Source organism: Xyrauchen texanus, chromosome 37, assembly GCF_025860055.1.
Source record: "Xyrauchen texanus isolate HMW12.3.18 chromosome 37, RBS_HiC_50CHRs, whole genome shotgun sequence".
NCBI lineage: Eukaryota > Metazoa > Chordata > Actinopteri > Cypriniformes > Catostomidae > Xyrauchen > Xyrauchen texanus.
In genome coordinates, this window is record NC_068312.1 from 20,139,907 (window position 1) to 20,156,682 (window position 16,776).

A 16,776-nucleotide genomic window follows, 5' to 3' on the forward strand; every position below is an offset into this window, starting at 1 on the left:
CATCTAATCTGTCCACAAGCTTTAAAACCTAATGCTGACAGCCCCCTCAGCCAATCAGAATGTTCTCTGCCCATTATGACTAGGCTATAATTTGCATTCCAGATTTGTTTTATTTTATTTGTAAATTTTGGGATTTGGAATGGATAAGGTCACCTATTGTCATCTAAATCTCCGTTTGAAGTAAATTTAAGTGATTTACATTGTACCTTAGTCTCATTAGAAGAGACATACAAAGAGTTCAGAATATGGCCGTAAGAATGTTGATGTTTACTGGACTCTGAACTGGTCAAATTATTCTGCACTTAAATCCATACCTGGCTATTTGTGTAATACAGAAATGATTTCAAGATCCTCTGATTTATTTTTAAATGCCACCATGTTGTTGCCCTACATACCTGCTTTATGATTACTAAATATACCACAGATATCACTCGGATCATCCAACTGCACCTTGCACTGTAGGCTGTAGCAAATATATGGCTGAAAAGTGGAGATTCAGCCTTTAGTCACTATAGACACAAGCTGTGGAACTCTATCTCAGAACCTTCGAGCAGTTGACTCACATAAAAAATAATTGCAAAGAACACTTGATTATTACAGATTTTCCTCAGTTATTTATTTATTTTCACCTTACATTTGCCTTACATACAGTGTCCCCTCTGCAATGTACTGTAATTTGTAAACACAATTAATAATAATAATACTTTTATTTATACCCAATGGCGCGTCACATAGAAAAGGCAAAAGAAATAATCACTAAAAAGTTAGGGAAAAGACCATTAACAGAACAAAGGCAATGAAAAGCAATAAACATAAAAATGAATCCAAACATACAGACAGTATGATCAAGACAAACATATTTATTAAATATGAAAAAGAAATATATCATTACAGGTGTCTACTGCAAAAAGTGTTTTCAATTGGGGTTTAAAGACCTGAACAGATGCAATTCCATATAAAATGTAATTTTATATAATTGTATATATACAAATTGTATATGTTAAGTATATTAAATGTCCAATTAAAATACATATTGTTTAAAATAAATCACAAATTAGACATTTTAGTTAACATTAATCAGGTGAGGAAGTAAAGGATCTATCTGGAAGCCAAGTGTTCTGTACTAAGAAAGAGAAGTCCATTTTAAACTGAACAATCTGTCAACCATGTGTTTGTGACTGGTTTACTTTACTTAAGGTGCACTCAGTAAATTTTTCCCCATTAAAAAAGTTTTAGTCCTAAAGAAATGAATTGTAATTTTGAAACATTGATCATCACCACTAACATGAGATGAGGACTAGTCATATCAGTAACATTATAAAAGCTTTTTCATTCTACATGGGGGAGGGGCGCCCTCATCAACGGCTGAGGTGCCTGAGCAGGAAGACTGAATCCTGTTTTACTGTCAGCATTTGTAAATTGATTTGCCATAAATGTGCAATGTCATCTGACATTGTCTGACATTGTAGGGCTCTACGTTTAGGAGCGGGTTTGGTTATTAGCAATAATTCATAATTATCATAGATAATTATCAATTATCAAATTCAATAGAATATTAACTATTATCAAAAATAATAATTAATTATTAAAATTAATGGAACATTGATTAGAATCTTATTGATCCTTCAAATTCAGTATTATCAAAAACAATAGAACATTAATAAGGATTAATATTGCCGGGGCACCACCCTGGATTCAGGGACTAATAACCAGACAGTATAACAGTATCAATATAAGATTGTTCTCTTAGGGTAAATAGACATCTGGAGAGCATCAATATTCAAAAGGAAACAATGAAGGCTTGAATCTGAGCACTGGCATCCCCTGCCAGCCTTTGACACAGGTGTATGCAAAACAAACCAAAACACTTCTCTTTGAAATATAACAAAGTTTATTGATGCAGTGATAACAATTTTTAATCAATACAATACAGTCAATAAACTTCCGACCTACAAACTAAACAGTGACATGATTAGGTAACCAAAATAAGCCTATAAGGAAGGCGTGTGTGAGTGTGTGTGTGTGTGTAAGGAGTGACACGTACAAAATGGTGGACATGACTCTCTTGGAGAGTGCGTCATGCGAGATTTCCGGCCTGAGCCTCTTCTAGCACATTTGACAAGCCCTGCAGCATTTTATGAAAAACAAAAAACCATGCCCAAAGTCCCAACTTTCTTAACTTACTAGGTTATTCATTGAAATGTGTATAGCATGTGCCTATTATCTACTCCTTTTCAAGACCTGTGGCCAGTTGCATAAAACTGTTTAAGACTAGTCTTACAATTTAGTTGTCTAAAATGTTAGTCTTCCCTTTTTCGCTCAGTTGCATAAAAAATTTGATCATTCTAATTTAAGGCCAAAATGTAAGACTGCACACCCCTAGGCTAACTTTTGTTTACATTCCATGTTGTCATGTCAGCTGAGCCAGTGTGGGCTTCAGTTGAGAGATAAAAGCAGTTCAGTTTATTTATTATTTGGGTTAAAATCACAAAATGTGTTCATTACAATTGATTTTGAAGCACTGCATTCTTCTAATAGACAAATATTTTCCAGCAAAGGATAACTGTGGTGAGCGCCCACTGTCTGCCATTTTATTTAAGCAGTTAAGTGTCTTATTTTTCCACAATGCAATGCAAATTAGACTGTTTTACTAAAGACAACTGTGAGCTTGCAACAGGCTTTCCATGGCATCTATAGATAGTCAGACTAATTGTTAGACAAAGTCTTAAGTTAATGGCTATGTTTATGCAACCAGCCCCTGGACAAATAATATAAATACTGTATCCCCATACCAAAACAAACCAAAATAATCTCAAAATAAATCATGTATCAAAGACTCTTACTTAAACAGGCAGGGGCACACATTAAACATTACATTAACATTGCTTATCAGTAAAACAGGGTAGGATATATGCAAGATTAAAATACTCAAGACATGTTTTCCACATATAGCCTATATCACATTCAAAATGGTTTATGCACCATTATATAAATAGAAATTAGTGGTCCACTGATATTGGACAATAAAAAAGTTATATACACAATTAAATATAAACAACTAAAAGTAAACACTGTCATATTTCATCAACACTACATCATCATCATAATCATTAACAGTTGATCATTAGTAATCGCTCCTCATATATTTCCAATATGGCCTAATGATTGCGAACTGCTCTGCAACAGCTGAAAACACTCAAGCCCCCGTGTGCTTGGAGTAAATACAACAGTGCTGTGTTTTCATTTTGAAGGACATAGTACATGCATTTATTTAATTAAATCATATCCTTTTGAAGTTTGATAATCACATTATTTCATATCACGATTTGTGTCTTTCCATCCCCAAATTTAAGACCTCTTTAAATACAAATTATGATTTTGTATCATTTAAGCAGGTGCGGATTTAGTGATTTGGGGCCCTGGGCAAAGAACAGGGATGGGGCCCTCATCAATTACACACATTTACGTCAGTTTTCAGCTTAAAGGTACTGCAATATATATATATATATATATATATATATATATATATATATATATATATATATATATATATATATACACACACACACACTGTACATATATATTCATGGAACGGTGTGGAGAAAATATTCCTTCATCCTGAAAGATATCCCTGAAATCCCGAGATACCTCATTGGGCTATGTGACAAGCACTAGACTGTGCAAACTGCAAACAAAAATGTGCCCGTGGTTGTGTCTTTCTCCCTGGTTGTGCCAAATTCCTAAAAAGGTGTGAATAAATAATGTCTGACAACACGTTACATAAAAATATATGGCTAATATGAACTACAATACTGTATATACCACTACAATACCTTTTTTCTTTCTCAGCCTACCTATTTCTTAATGCACTTATCCTCCATCAACTTGACCTTGAATTAACTATATCCAAATTATTAGACTAAAAGTTGACTGCATGTTTCCAGAAGGCTTTGATAAACTTTTTTTTAGATTTATGCTGTTAAATAAGGCGAAAATGAGTCAACGGTCTGAGAAAGTTTTTTTATTTATGAGTTTCTATGCCCAGATCACAATCATCATCAACTGTGTATTGGTGACTATAGTGAGTGCTGTGCTTGTGGAAGCAGAGGCGGATGGCAGTGCAGGAATCTGATCCGTTTGGAAAGCCAGTGTTATCTTAGGAAGTCTTGATTCCGTTAATTTCTTTTGACTCCACAAATTCAATTCAAACTGAACTTGCAACAGTTCAGTTTGTAACAATTGTAAGCTACATTGTTGTGCTTAGTGTGCAACAGAGTATACAGTGAAATCACACGAAACTGTCCGAGTGGTTTGGCTCACTTTCACCTTTTTATGCACTTGTGCATAAAACCTATACATTACAGCCTGATCTAAGGGGGAGGTGTTGCTTGCATTGATGGTGCTGACAATAACAGCAATATCAATCATTTCGGCATTGTAACAGTGATATTTAAATTTTCAGCACACATTATATAGCATTAATGATAATAAAAAAGTATATTATTTGTAGTTTTAGGGGGCCATATTGCTTCGGTGGGCCCTAGGCGGTTGCCTACCTTTGCCTAGTGCTAATTCCCCCCGGCATTCAAAATATTTAAGACCTTACATTTTGGAAAACTAAATTTAAGACATTTAAAGACTTTTTAAGGATTCGCAGGAACCCTGTATTGCCAAGAAACACAGTGCTAATTGATACAATTAAGCACAAAAGTTAAATTTCTTGTTGCTGTATTCACTGAAACAGTGCTGCAGTTATTGTAGTCACAGAGCAAGACCTTGTTTTGCTCTGCCAGCCTCTGCCCACTAAGAAATGTCCTGAACTGAATACGTGTTAAATGTTTTCTGCCTCATTACCCAATACTTGGCAACTGATTTGTTCACATGCGAGATGCTGTTGGAGAGGTTTGCGAGCTTCACAAAGTTGTTGTTGGTTTTTTTCGTTGCTTAGGCCAAACATTCTCAAGGACTTCTAGTTTTACTAAATCAATCTTTGCATGATCACGATACTACAGCAGATGGCACTGTTAACCAATTTTGGCATTTGGGGTGCTTTGCCTTTTCTTGACAGAAACTCAACCCTAGGTATTATTTAATAACTATCTTGCACACGGCTCCAAAATGATTGCCTTTTTTAAATGTTATTCAGATACTTATATCCAATTCATGCGTTATCATAAATAATCTCACAGGTAGCCTTTATTGCATCGCTGAATTTAACCTACAAAATTCGTCATTTCGACTGATACACCGTTCAAGCCAAAATATTACTTGATCCCCCTTCTACAAATTCCGATGCAGTATGATAATTTAATCTGAAATAATTTCGAGAATGAAGCAATGAACTCGTTGCCCTCAACGTGTTTCTCTCCTGAACGTGTCTCGTGTCGCGCGCATGTGGTGAGAGCGCGCAAATGCTGCCCACTTACAAAATATCAATAATCCAAACAATTTACTGTTATCTAACGCATTCCTATCCGAATCGGGCTCAATTATGGATGAAAAGACAATCTGTCATATGATGTACATCATCAAACCTCCTCAGAAAAGCAATGACCTCGCGCTCTCAGAATTTAAAATAATTCCAGAACGGTCACATGTAAATTAGTCCAAAACGAAGCCTGATAAAAGACCCGTTTGCTCAAATCTACAGACATTTGGCTGACACGTGAGGTGAATTCGGAAAAGAACATTACATCGAACCGACGGGTTCCCTTTTTCGCCCGCACACGGAAAACTCGTGCCCCCCTGATCCCTCAAGCGCCCGGATGAACACAAGCAACAGTCACCGAAACAGTCAGTCAGTCAGTCAGTCAGTCAGTCTGGACAAACATGGTCGCTGGAGCTGAATGAGCGTTTAGGAATCTCAGCGCTGAATATTCGCTTTAATAAGCGAGGTCTTTTAGACTCATCACCAGAAGCACGTAAAACGTCCCAGGCGGACAGGATTCTCGTCCCGGTGAGTAAGAGCTGTCCACTGACTGCTGTCAAACCGTCTATAATTCGTCAATGGATTAGATCCACGCGATTGGGAATATTGTCTGTAAGCAGTGCACCATGTGATCATGAATGAAAAATAAGGCCCATTCTTTAGTGTTACTTTTTTACTCGAGCTTGCATCGTCTACATGTGGCATTGGGATATCAGGAGGATATTGTCTAAAGTGGTTGTATATTAAGGGGCAGTACAAGATTGATCTAATATGAATGTCTTTAATGTTTATAATCGCTTTGCAATTAGCGGGAGGGCTTGTTTAGTGATTATGACAGCGCTTTTGTCGATGTGGTCTTTATTTATATTGTTTTATTTATTTGGATGAGGTCACACGAGTCAGGTACAATCCTTTAAGACGGTAACCGAGGCAGACTGTAACGAATACTACTAGGCTTTTGTGATTTGGGGGGCGTTATACACTCAACGTCTTGTAAGTAAAACATCTTTTACTCTGAACACTTTTTACACGATCCACAACAAAATGCTGCACTTACACAGTGTTGTATAAAGTATCCATTCGTCATACTTAAGGAAAAGTGAAGAGACCTTCATATAAAACTGACTCAAATAAAATTGAAAGTAGCTCATGAAAAAAATACTCAAGTAAAAGTTTTAACGTAACTGATTTTAAATGTTCTTAAGTATCAAAAGTAAGACTAAATAGCTTAAATTACAGAACAGTTAATTGAACCCATGGCAACTTACTTGATTGGCGGTGTTCATCATTAACTCTGACAGTTCGTCAGTAACCCTCATGCCATCCCAGATGTGTGTAACTTTCTTTCATCTGCTGAACACAAACTAAGATATTAAGAAGAATATCTCAGCTCTTTAGGTCCGTACAATGCAAGTGAATGGTGACCAGAACTTTGAAGCTCCGAAAAGGAGAAAAAGTCAGCATTAAAGTAATCCATATGACTCTAGTAGTTTAAGCAGTGTCTTCTAAAGAGATCCAGCAGGTTTAGCGTGAGAAAAGACAACAATATAATTCCTTTTTCATTGTACATGCATGTACACACTGCTATTGCGGTCTTCAGGCACGATCATGATTTCAAGCTCGATTACACTTTCTTCTGTCCAACTAAAATCACTTGAACGCTCATTACATCAAAATTACGACTTCTGAACTTGTAAGTATAAACTTCCCAGGAGGACTTGAATGCAGTTTAAACCACAACATTACTGAAATACTGTTTATATTAGCTATGTGGATTAAACATATGTGGATTAGACCAAATATGATTGGGGAAAAAAACAGTTCATAACAAATTGAAGGAGGGACCTGAGGCATTTTTAGTGACCAGATCAAAGACTTGTGGAGTGGGGTCTTTTAGTTTGGGCCAATAAGCAACCACCCAGAACAATATAGCAACAGCATAACAACCTGGCAACAACATACTGTGGCAGTGCACTAAAACACACAGCAGATCACCTTGACAACTGCATAGCATGCCCCAGCAACCATCCAGAACACCCTAGTATATAAAAATAATATTGTTGGACATTTTCATGAGTGCTGGTTATTATTCATAGTCATACACATCACAACTTAGTTAAATGTAAAAGTTAAATGTGTTTGATTGTCTTTTATATGGTCAGGATTCCTGGAAAGGCGGGAGACAGATCACACATAACTTCATCATTATTTCACAGCTTTCATAATGTTTAAGCCTAAACTTATTAAAGCACATTTTTTGATCGGTTCAAAGGAGTCAAATGTAAAAGATTAGGCTGAAAGGATTTGTTCACGAATCAGACATCATTATCGCTGATCTGCATGCATTTTGCACGTGCAGCTTATTATTTTTTGCTTTGTTTGTTCCCAAAAGTAATGACAATATTTACAATATCAAATATTTACAAATATTGAAAACTGTACTTAAGTATAGTAACAAAGTATTTGTACTTTGTTACTATACACCACTGCACTTACATCCAGTTTTTCAAGAGCAGACTGTAAGCTATATGAATCAAAACAACACTGTGGCACAGATGTATTTTTTTTTTTTTATTCAAATTGAATTCAAATGGTCCAGGTCATATTTAAATCCAAATCATATAAATATATATCATTTTGCATAAATGAAATGAAGCATTCATATATGAGCATCAATATTTTTTTGCATTGGAACTTTATTTTCTGGACACTTTAAGCACATTTTACTCTCCAATTCTTATTATTGTAATGCAAAGATTTTGTTTATAAAATAATTGAAAATGAAGGCAGTACCAAGGAAATACTATGATGTATAAATACTTTACATTTTAATAAAAAAAATTGTTTTCACAAGTTGAGGTAATGAGAATTCATGAGAGAATTGTGCATAGCTGTATTTGAAATAAAGTTTAAAACATTTTACAATTATTTTTTTTTTGAATGGACCTAAAAATAGGCTTCATTTTCCATATGCTAAATATTTTACTTGTTTCATGTGATTTTGAAGTAAAATAGGACAAGGGTGTGTTCTTGACGGGTTTATTAAGAATCACCCTTTTATGGGCCTAAAAAGGCAATGCACAAACAAACTTCACCTTCTGTTGAGTTTACATATTTCCCCAGACTTGAATGGGCAGAATGTTATCACTGAAATATAGGCCTATATCTCTGAACAGTTCAGTTACCTTCTTTGCATGAGAATGATTCTCTTCATTTACTTGCATGAAGATAAGACAGAATATTTGACATAAAATCCAGTAGTTTAACAGAGCAACATGTGCTGCGTCACATGTTGTGTGTGCATATTGTGATAGAATCAGACAAGCAATTGTTTATGTAGCAGGGCCTACATCAGATAAGTGTTTGCTGAGTTGTTGCACTTGCTAAAAAAAGAAATGTACAGGTTGGTCAGCAATTTATTCAAAATGTATTCCATTTATTCACAAACTCTTAAGATACAGAGCTAGCTCACCCAAAAAGGAAGATTCTGTCATGAGCATTGAAACATGTCAATGCTGCTTTTTCCCCCTCCGTATTCACCTTTTTCAGCCCGCCCCTTTGCCGCACTCCGCTCTTCTGAATTTTGTTACCTAACTTCCTGTTTGTATTGAATCTACTGAGAAGAGTTGATCAAAATGGATTACATGTGGGAGCACAGAAAGTATTTTTCACCATGAGTTGATGGTGTGAGTGTATAGCACCCCTTTACTACATGAAAATGCTAGTGAGGTTTTTTTTCGGTCACTCTAAATATTTGTTTTTTCCTACACTCACGGAGGTAAATTGTACCTGGCAGATCACATTCGGACAGCTTTGACGCCCTGCACTTTTTCACAACATAATCGTCTAATTGTTATACGTGTAATTCTGCTTAGTTTTTAGATTTCAGCTTGTTAATAATTTGTGTTAAAATGTGTAGTTGATATGAAATGTCTAACAGTGACGGCTCATATTATTACACATGCAAGTTCAACATTACAGAAAATTACAATTGTACTTTTTAAAATTATTTTGTCACCGTACCTGTTTTAGAGGTGATTAAAATGGTTGTAAGCAGAATATGAAATAAAATGTACACTTTCACATGTATGTATGTATGTATGTATGTATGTGTGTGTGTGTGTGTGTGTGTATATAAATAGTGTCACCCCCTCCCCCCATCCCGGTTTAACGCTCAAAAAAATCTGCTTACCTTAACTATAACGCCATGGGTGAATGACATGAGAAGATGGCCAGAGGTGTCTTACAGAGATATTTTGTTGTCTCCTTGGAGTTTCATGAGCACAAAGGTACATTAGTACATCCACAGCTTGAAGGTAAGATCTTGCGTATTTATTAATGATGTACTCTTGTTTTAAAATCTCCCCGGTCTGCTTCCAGTTGTTATGACATACCCTGAACACTAAAATACTCATGATAGCTTTTGACAACTCTATATTCTGTAAATCAATTCAGCTGGCTAATTTCACTTTGACATCATCACCATAGACATCAAAATAGAACTGCTTGAATGGAAGTTCAGAGACAAAATCTTCAAGATGGCTGTGTGCTAGTTTCTCTGGCGCATAAGGTGAATATGAAGTAAATTGTAACAAGGGTCATTCCATAACATTCTGTCTCTTTTGTTTTCCATGTTAGAAAGAAAGTCATATAAGTTTGGAACAACATAATGGTGGTGACTGGGTACATAATGTCAGAATTTAAAATCTTTGGTGAACTGCACCGTTAACCTGATCTAATGCTAAGCAATATAAAACTTCTGAAAGCAATTAAAATATTTTAATGGTGAGTGGAGATGGTTGTTTTACTCCAATCAAAAGAAACAAATTAAAAATATATTTTGCATATAGAAAATATTTAATTTCTTTATGTAAAAATTATATAACCAGGACATTTTCATGACAAGTTTCGTGAGAATCACTCCTTGGGTTTTGCTTTCTGCCATTCTGTTTTTTTTATTTATTTATTTAATTTATGTATTTATTCGATTTTATTCATCTAAGGGCAGTAAGGAAGCTCCAAGTTTGGGATAGTAAATTAGTGAGTTGTACTTTTAAATAAGGATGAGGCAGGAGTGAATTACCCATCTTCCATGCTCCCTGTTGGTGCTCTCGCAATACTTTCCATATGCTCCCTCTGAGCTTTGAATGCCAGTACTCACAACACAACTTTGTGTGTATCCCCATTCCCAACAACATTTGGCTCTCCGGTTGGCATTCTCAAAAGAGAGCAAGTTTCCCATTTGCCATGCCCATTGAAGCACAAAAGGAACAATAAGTCATTGATATGTCTGAGGAACTGCAGGGAGGTGGTCTTTTAAACACAATGGGTAATTCTTCTTTTTAAAGGGATATGATGGTGTTATGAAGAATGTTGTGGCTGTATTCCACCCAATGAGGATTTAAAACAAACAGCATCCCTTGTGGCCCACTCAAAAACATTTACTCTTAGGGAATGACATAACCAAGAGGAGAGTAGGTGACCATATTAGTACTTTATACAAAGCAAGTTCTAAAAACAGGGTTCTCACGGTCATGGAAAACCTGGAAATATCAGGGAATTTTAAAATTGTGATATCCAGGCCTGGAAAAGTCATGTAAATTAATAAAATCTTAAGTCATGGGAAAATCATGTTTTTTTTTTTATAGTTAATATATTTTTATTTATTATGCTCTGGCCTAAAATATTTAACCAGGGTGTTACATTACACTGGATTAAAAACCCATGGTGAAGATTTTAAAATATATCATGTTATGAAGAAAACCTGACCAATTAGGGTGCTTTAACACTAGCACTTTTGGTGCGCACCTGGTTTAGAATAACGTCAAAGTTTGGTTCGTTTGGATAATGTGGATGCTGTTTTCCTAATTCTGGTGCACACCTGTGAACCACACCCAAGTCTTCTTGAAAAGGTGGTCTGGGGTACGGTCCATGTGAACTCCAGTACCGTTCGCTGCAGATATGAATGCAATCTTATCAAATCGCCGAATTGAACCGCTTGTAATGACGAAAAATTCACATTTTTGCTGGTTCCTGATCGCAAATATTATACCTTAATGCATTTCTCACACCTGCTTGTGTCCATATAAATCTCCTTCAGAGAGCAGCTCACATTCTTCACATCTCTTGCAACGCATCCACAGGCTCGAGGCAGACAAACTCTAATATTCATCACATCATTGCACATTCAATTAATCTTTGGCAGACAAACAGAAGTGTCGTTCTGTGCATGTAAAGTTTTGGTGGTAAATCCAGAGAGATAAGTACTTTAATAACACAGCAAAGCTGATGTCTTCTTGAGTTGTTGCCTAGTTACATGTACTTACGTTGATGACGCTATCGGAACACTGTTAAGACTGAAATAATATTGTAAAGGGATCAATGGAAAGGAGGAGGCGAGAACCGGCTTTTCAATATAAATAATAGTTTTAATGATGAACTTAAAAGAAGACACAAAAACACACATGACGGACATGTCCATTAACGATCTCTCTCCCCCGCACGATCCCCTGCAGTCGACCTTTAAACCTCAGAGGCTTGATTAGCCTAATACGGGACCCGGTATGTATGATCACGACCCGGCCCCGCCGTCCGCCCTGCCACAAATATGATGTGAACAGAGACCAGCGGGGGTGGAGGGAGGAAAAGAACCCAGGTGCTGTCCAAGCGACTGAACCAAGTGTGAAAGCACCCTTAGAGACAACGATGTGCTGCTAATCCCCGCCCATTTTAGGATTCAGACAATGTGTTTGTATGGATTCAGTTTAAAATTAAATGTTTTTAGTTGAACTTTTATCAAACAATAGTGTGTTTTCTTTTCATTATTATTAATTATGTGATTTCAGTGCCATTTTCAGAATGGAAAGCTAAGTGTTTGGGCATGGAAATTAGCTTTCAAGTCATGGAAAAGACATGGAAATTCATTAGTTGAAAAGAGTGGGAACCCTGTAAAAGCTTTCCATACAAGAAAGTAGATGTTGTGTTTTTTTTGTGCTAGAACAGGCTGAGCTAACGTTTTTCTTAAAGTAAAGACTCTGTCTCCATTTTGCTGTTATTAAGATTAATGGGTTTTCAAATGAAATGCTGTGACACAATTTATAACCAGGTTAAGTGACGTTAAGCTTTTGTTTTTACAACAGAGTAAAATTAAATGCCTTAAATGCACTTGTTTTCCATGTGCACTTGTTTGGATTTTAATTCTAAGTATGCACCTGAATAAATTAGGTAGTGGAATCCACAGGACCTTTCCTTGAACTGTTGTTTACACAAGGAAACTGGAGGAAGACCAGAACCTTGCGGTAAACACCCTTTACATGCCCCTTGACATCAAACAAGGTTTTGCTTTGCCAGTATTCACCTCAGTGTGTATAAAGAACTAAAGATGGTTTGTTTTTGCTTGTGTCACTTGGAAATACATGGCTGCGTGTGGTGGTTGTCTGGTTGTTACTCCTCAGCAACTGGCACCAGTCCTAGATGACATTGTAACACTGCTCACACACCAGATGAAATATATTTATTTCCATAAAAAAGCTAAATCTGTACATTATTCAAAACTTTTGGCTGCCAGATGAAATATATGTGTATATGGAGAACTCTTTTGAAGTAGTTTTTCATTTTTTTCAAATTGTAATAGTAATTAGTCACGTTATTAATATCCTGTCTCTACAATGTCATCCGTTGAATGCCACTTTGATAATCAAAAGAATACACATTCAACTGATCACATTGTATAGACAGGATATTAATAACATGACTAATTACTATTACAATTTGAAAAATTACTAAAGAGTTCTCATCAAAAAATCCTCCACATGCAGCAATGACAGCTTTGCAGGTCCTTGTTATTCTAGCTGTCAGTTTGTCCTGATACTCACGCACCTTACAGTCTAGCTGATCCCACAAAAGTTCAATGTGGTTAAGATTCATAACATTCTTTCCAATTATCTGTTGTTCAATGTCTGTGTTTCTTTGCCCACTCTAACTTTTTTCTTTTTGTATTTTCTGTTTCAAAAGTGGCCTTTTCTTTGCAGTTCTTCCCGTAAGGCCTGCACCCCTGAGTTTTCTCTTTACTGTTGTACATGAAACTGGTGTTGAGCAGGTAGAATTCAATGAAGCTGTCAGCTGAGGACATGTGACATGTCTATTTCTCAAACTAGAGTACTTCTCTTATATAGTTGAACATCTGGGCCTTCCACATGTCTTTCTATCCTTGTTAGAGCCAGTTGTCCTTTGTCTTTGAAGATTGTAGTGTACACTTTTTATGAAACTTTTGGCCATTTCAAGAAGAGCCAGACTGATATGGGATTTTTGAGATCGATACCAATTTTAGAGCCGGAAAATTCACAGATTACAGATATGGTGGCCTATATTGCAAATTTTTTGAGCTGGAATGAGAACAGACCTTTTCTATGTGAATTGTGTACTGATTTTGCACCGATATGACTATGCAAAGTTACTCAGAAGGCTGCTTTCTTAACCAAATATTTTAATCCAAGAGTATTTGACATTATTATACATTGTCAACAAATTCTAGAAATGAACACTGAAAAAATTAAGAATAAATAAAAATACAATAAATAGCTAAATAAGCATCAGTAATACTGTTTAGTATCAGTCAAATGCTGACTATTTTAATACTGCCTGTCAATTAGGGGAAATTAGGTTATATTGAAAAGGTAAAATGATTGGGTCCTTGTTTATTAACTTTCCAGTATGTATTTCACAAACTAGTTAGCTTAACTCTGCAGTGTTTAACACTGCATCACTTTACACTGCAACGCTTAACTCCATACTGTCTGCAGAACCACAGTCAGCTCAGCTCTGTAAACAATGGAGCTGGAGCGCACTTTGCTGGACAAACTACACACTATGGCAACTCAAAAACAAACACAAAGACAATGTTAAGCTTCATTTTACAAACCAAATAGTTTTCAACTTTGTTTAATATGATGCCAAGTGATTTTCTAGTACCAAATTAACAAATTTAGCATGATTACTCAAGGATAAGGTGTTGGAGTGATGACTGCTGGAAATGAGGCGTGTTTAGATTTGATAAAAAATGACTTTTCAAATTGTGATGGTGCTGTTTTTTTACATCAGTAATGTCCTTGACTATACATTGTGATCAGTTGAATGCCACTTTGGTGAAATAAAGTACCAATTTATTTCCGAAACAGCAAAATCTGTACATTATTCCAAACTTTTGGCCACCAATGTATATCACAATATATTGTAGTACTTAAAAAAAAAAAGAGAGAAAAACATTAAAAATTAGTTAATATATTAAATAACCATATTGTAATACTTTTTGTTGGATAGTAAAATATATATAAACACTTCTTGCAAAACAAATATGGCCAAAGTAATGCAGAGCATATGTTTTCATAAAATTATTTTGCATGCTTCATTTTGAGGAGTTGAAACTAATTTCTTGAAATACAAGCGATTATTGTCATGTGACACAGTTTGAAAATGTATTTTTCTGCTCTTTGTCGGCTTTTGTGAACCCACAATGCAGAGGTGGCACCTGATTTAAAGGAATATTCCAGGATCAATACATGTTAATCTCAATAAACGGCATTTGTGGTAGAATGTTGATTGCCATCCCAGATATGTATGACTTTTATGTATAACACAACATTTTTAAGAAGAATATCAGCAACTGCATAAAGACTGTGCCATTATTGGAGGTTAAACTGTTATTGCTGTAATCAGTGGCATTGTGACAAACATATACCTCTGATATAAATTAGGGTTCTAATGAAAAAGCTCTGGGATGAGAGACAAATAAGTTGGTTTATTACTAGCACAAGACCTCTTCGTTGGCATTTCCTAACTATTTCTGCTTTCCAAAGCATTCAAGCTGGGAAAAGGAAACGTGAATGGGAGCCTCTTAAATAATATTTTCCATAAACCATTCGCCAAAGCGCTCATTACTTGTGCTAACACAACACAAACAGCAAAGTGCCCATCTAAAAATATCCAATTACTGCTTGGCACTAGAGCAGGAGTCACACTTAAACACGAGGGTGTCTGTGTGCATTTGTTCTTGTTCGCATTCTTGTGAGAGTGTTTTGTAAGTATTACAGTTGATGAGAGAATATGTACATGGACACTAGGGCTGTGCGATTTGGCAAAATTCGTGCCTTTAACTGTAGACCCCTCCACTACCTTGTAGTCTAGCAGATGCAGTGTGCCTTTCTATCCAATTAGATGGTTAGCTTCTTGCTGCTAAAATGCAGTCAGTACTGCCTACAGAATGCATTCTAATTCAAGAAAAAGAACTGAAAAGATATTAACTGATTTCAACATTTATTACAATTTCTTTTTAAATATCCAGTGCAAACAATTTCTAGTAAGAACAAATAAAATGACCTTACCTTTCTGTAAACAAGCTTTTCTGAATTAGGTAGGTCTGGCTTATATTAACTAAACACAAAACAATGATCACAAATGCTACATAAAATATTCAAAATCAACTAAAACAGTCAGGACTGATAACCAGTATTTAAAATATTGCACAGCACACATTCAAGTACAAATACTTTAAACTTAACATTTTCTTCACACAGTAAAGGCTGCCAGTAAGTGGCATTACAAAATAAAGTGCAGCACAAATCTTGACTCCAACCGAAACCTTACAATCAGTTGCTGAAATGTCTTCTTCTCCCCAAGTCAACACTTGATTGAGTACAATATTTACAACATAAACATTTTTGGCCAAAAATACTAACATGTCTACCTTTGCCAGTTTCAAACATGAGCATTCACATGTCACAACGTTTCCGCCAGCACTAAAGAGTCTCTCCGATGGGGAACTTGTGGCTGGTATACATAGGTCTTTGCGAGCCAGTTTGCTCAGCCTTGGAACGTTAACCCTATGTACCTTCCACCAAGCCAAGGGATCTTGCTCTCCATCAATAGCAGGAGTCATGAGGTAGCTGTTTGGCTCAGCTTCCATTGTGTCCTCCAACTGCACAGAGGAAGCAGGGGGCACAGGAGTGCTCTTAAAGAAGCTGCCCAGTGACCGCTTGCCCTTCTTCACTGTGGATGTTGATGCACTTTAATGCACGCCACCTGTGGTGCTGAGACAAGCCCTTTTCTCCTGAAAAACAGAGAACTGTCTTTTCAATTCAATGTCATTTTGAGCAATTGGGCATTTTTATGTAAGCATTTAAAAATTGCCTGTCAGTGTAAAAAACTAAATGGCTTGGATTGCATGTATTTTAATAACAAACTATTATAACATATTGTATGTAGTGTAATTTAGAGCTACTTAAATGTTGTCATCTGCTGCTATTTTATGTTATTTTCTCTTATAGCATTAATTTTTATCACATTCTATTGCT

General features: G+C 35.9%; 1 protein-coding gene across 3 annotated transcripts in view; it reads left to right on the forward strand.

Moving 5' to 3' along the window:
- Positions 1 to 5,466: 5,466 nt before the first annotated feature.
- LOC127630750 (sodium-dependent phosphate transporter 2-like) overlaps positions 5,467 to 16,776 on the forward strand; it is a 53,011-nt gene continuing 41,701 nt past the window's right edge. Inside the window, exon 1 of one of the 3 annotated variants that reach the window (XM_052108497.1) lies at positions 5,467 to 5,956. The gene's annotated coding sequence lies outside the window, so the exon portion shown is untranslated. The remainder of the gene's footprint in view (positions 5,957 to 16,776) is intronic. The other 2 variants (XM_052108498.1, XM_052108496.1) reach the window with 2 other exon arrangements.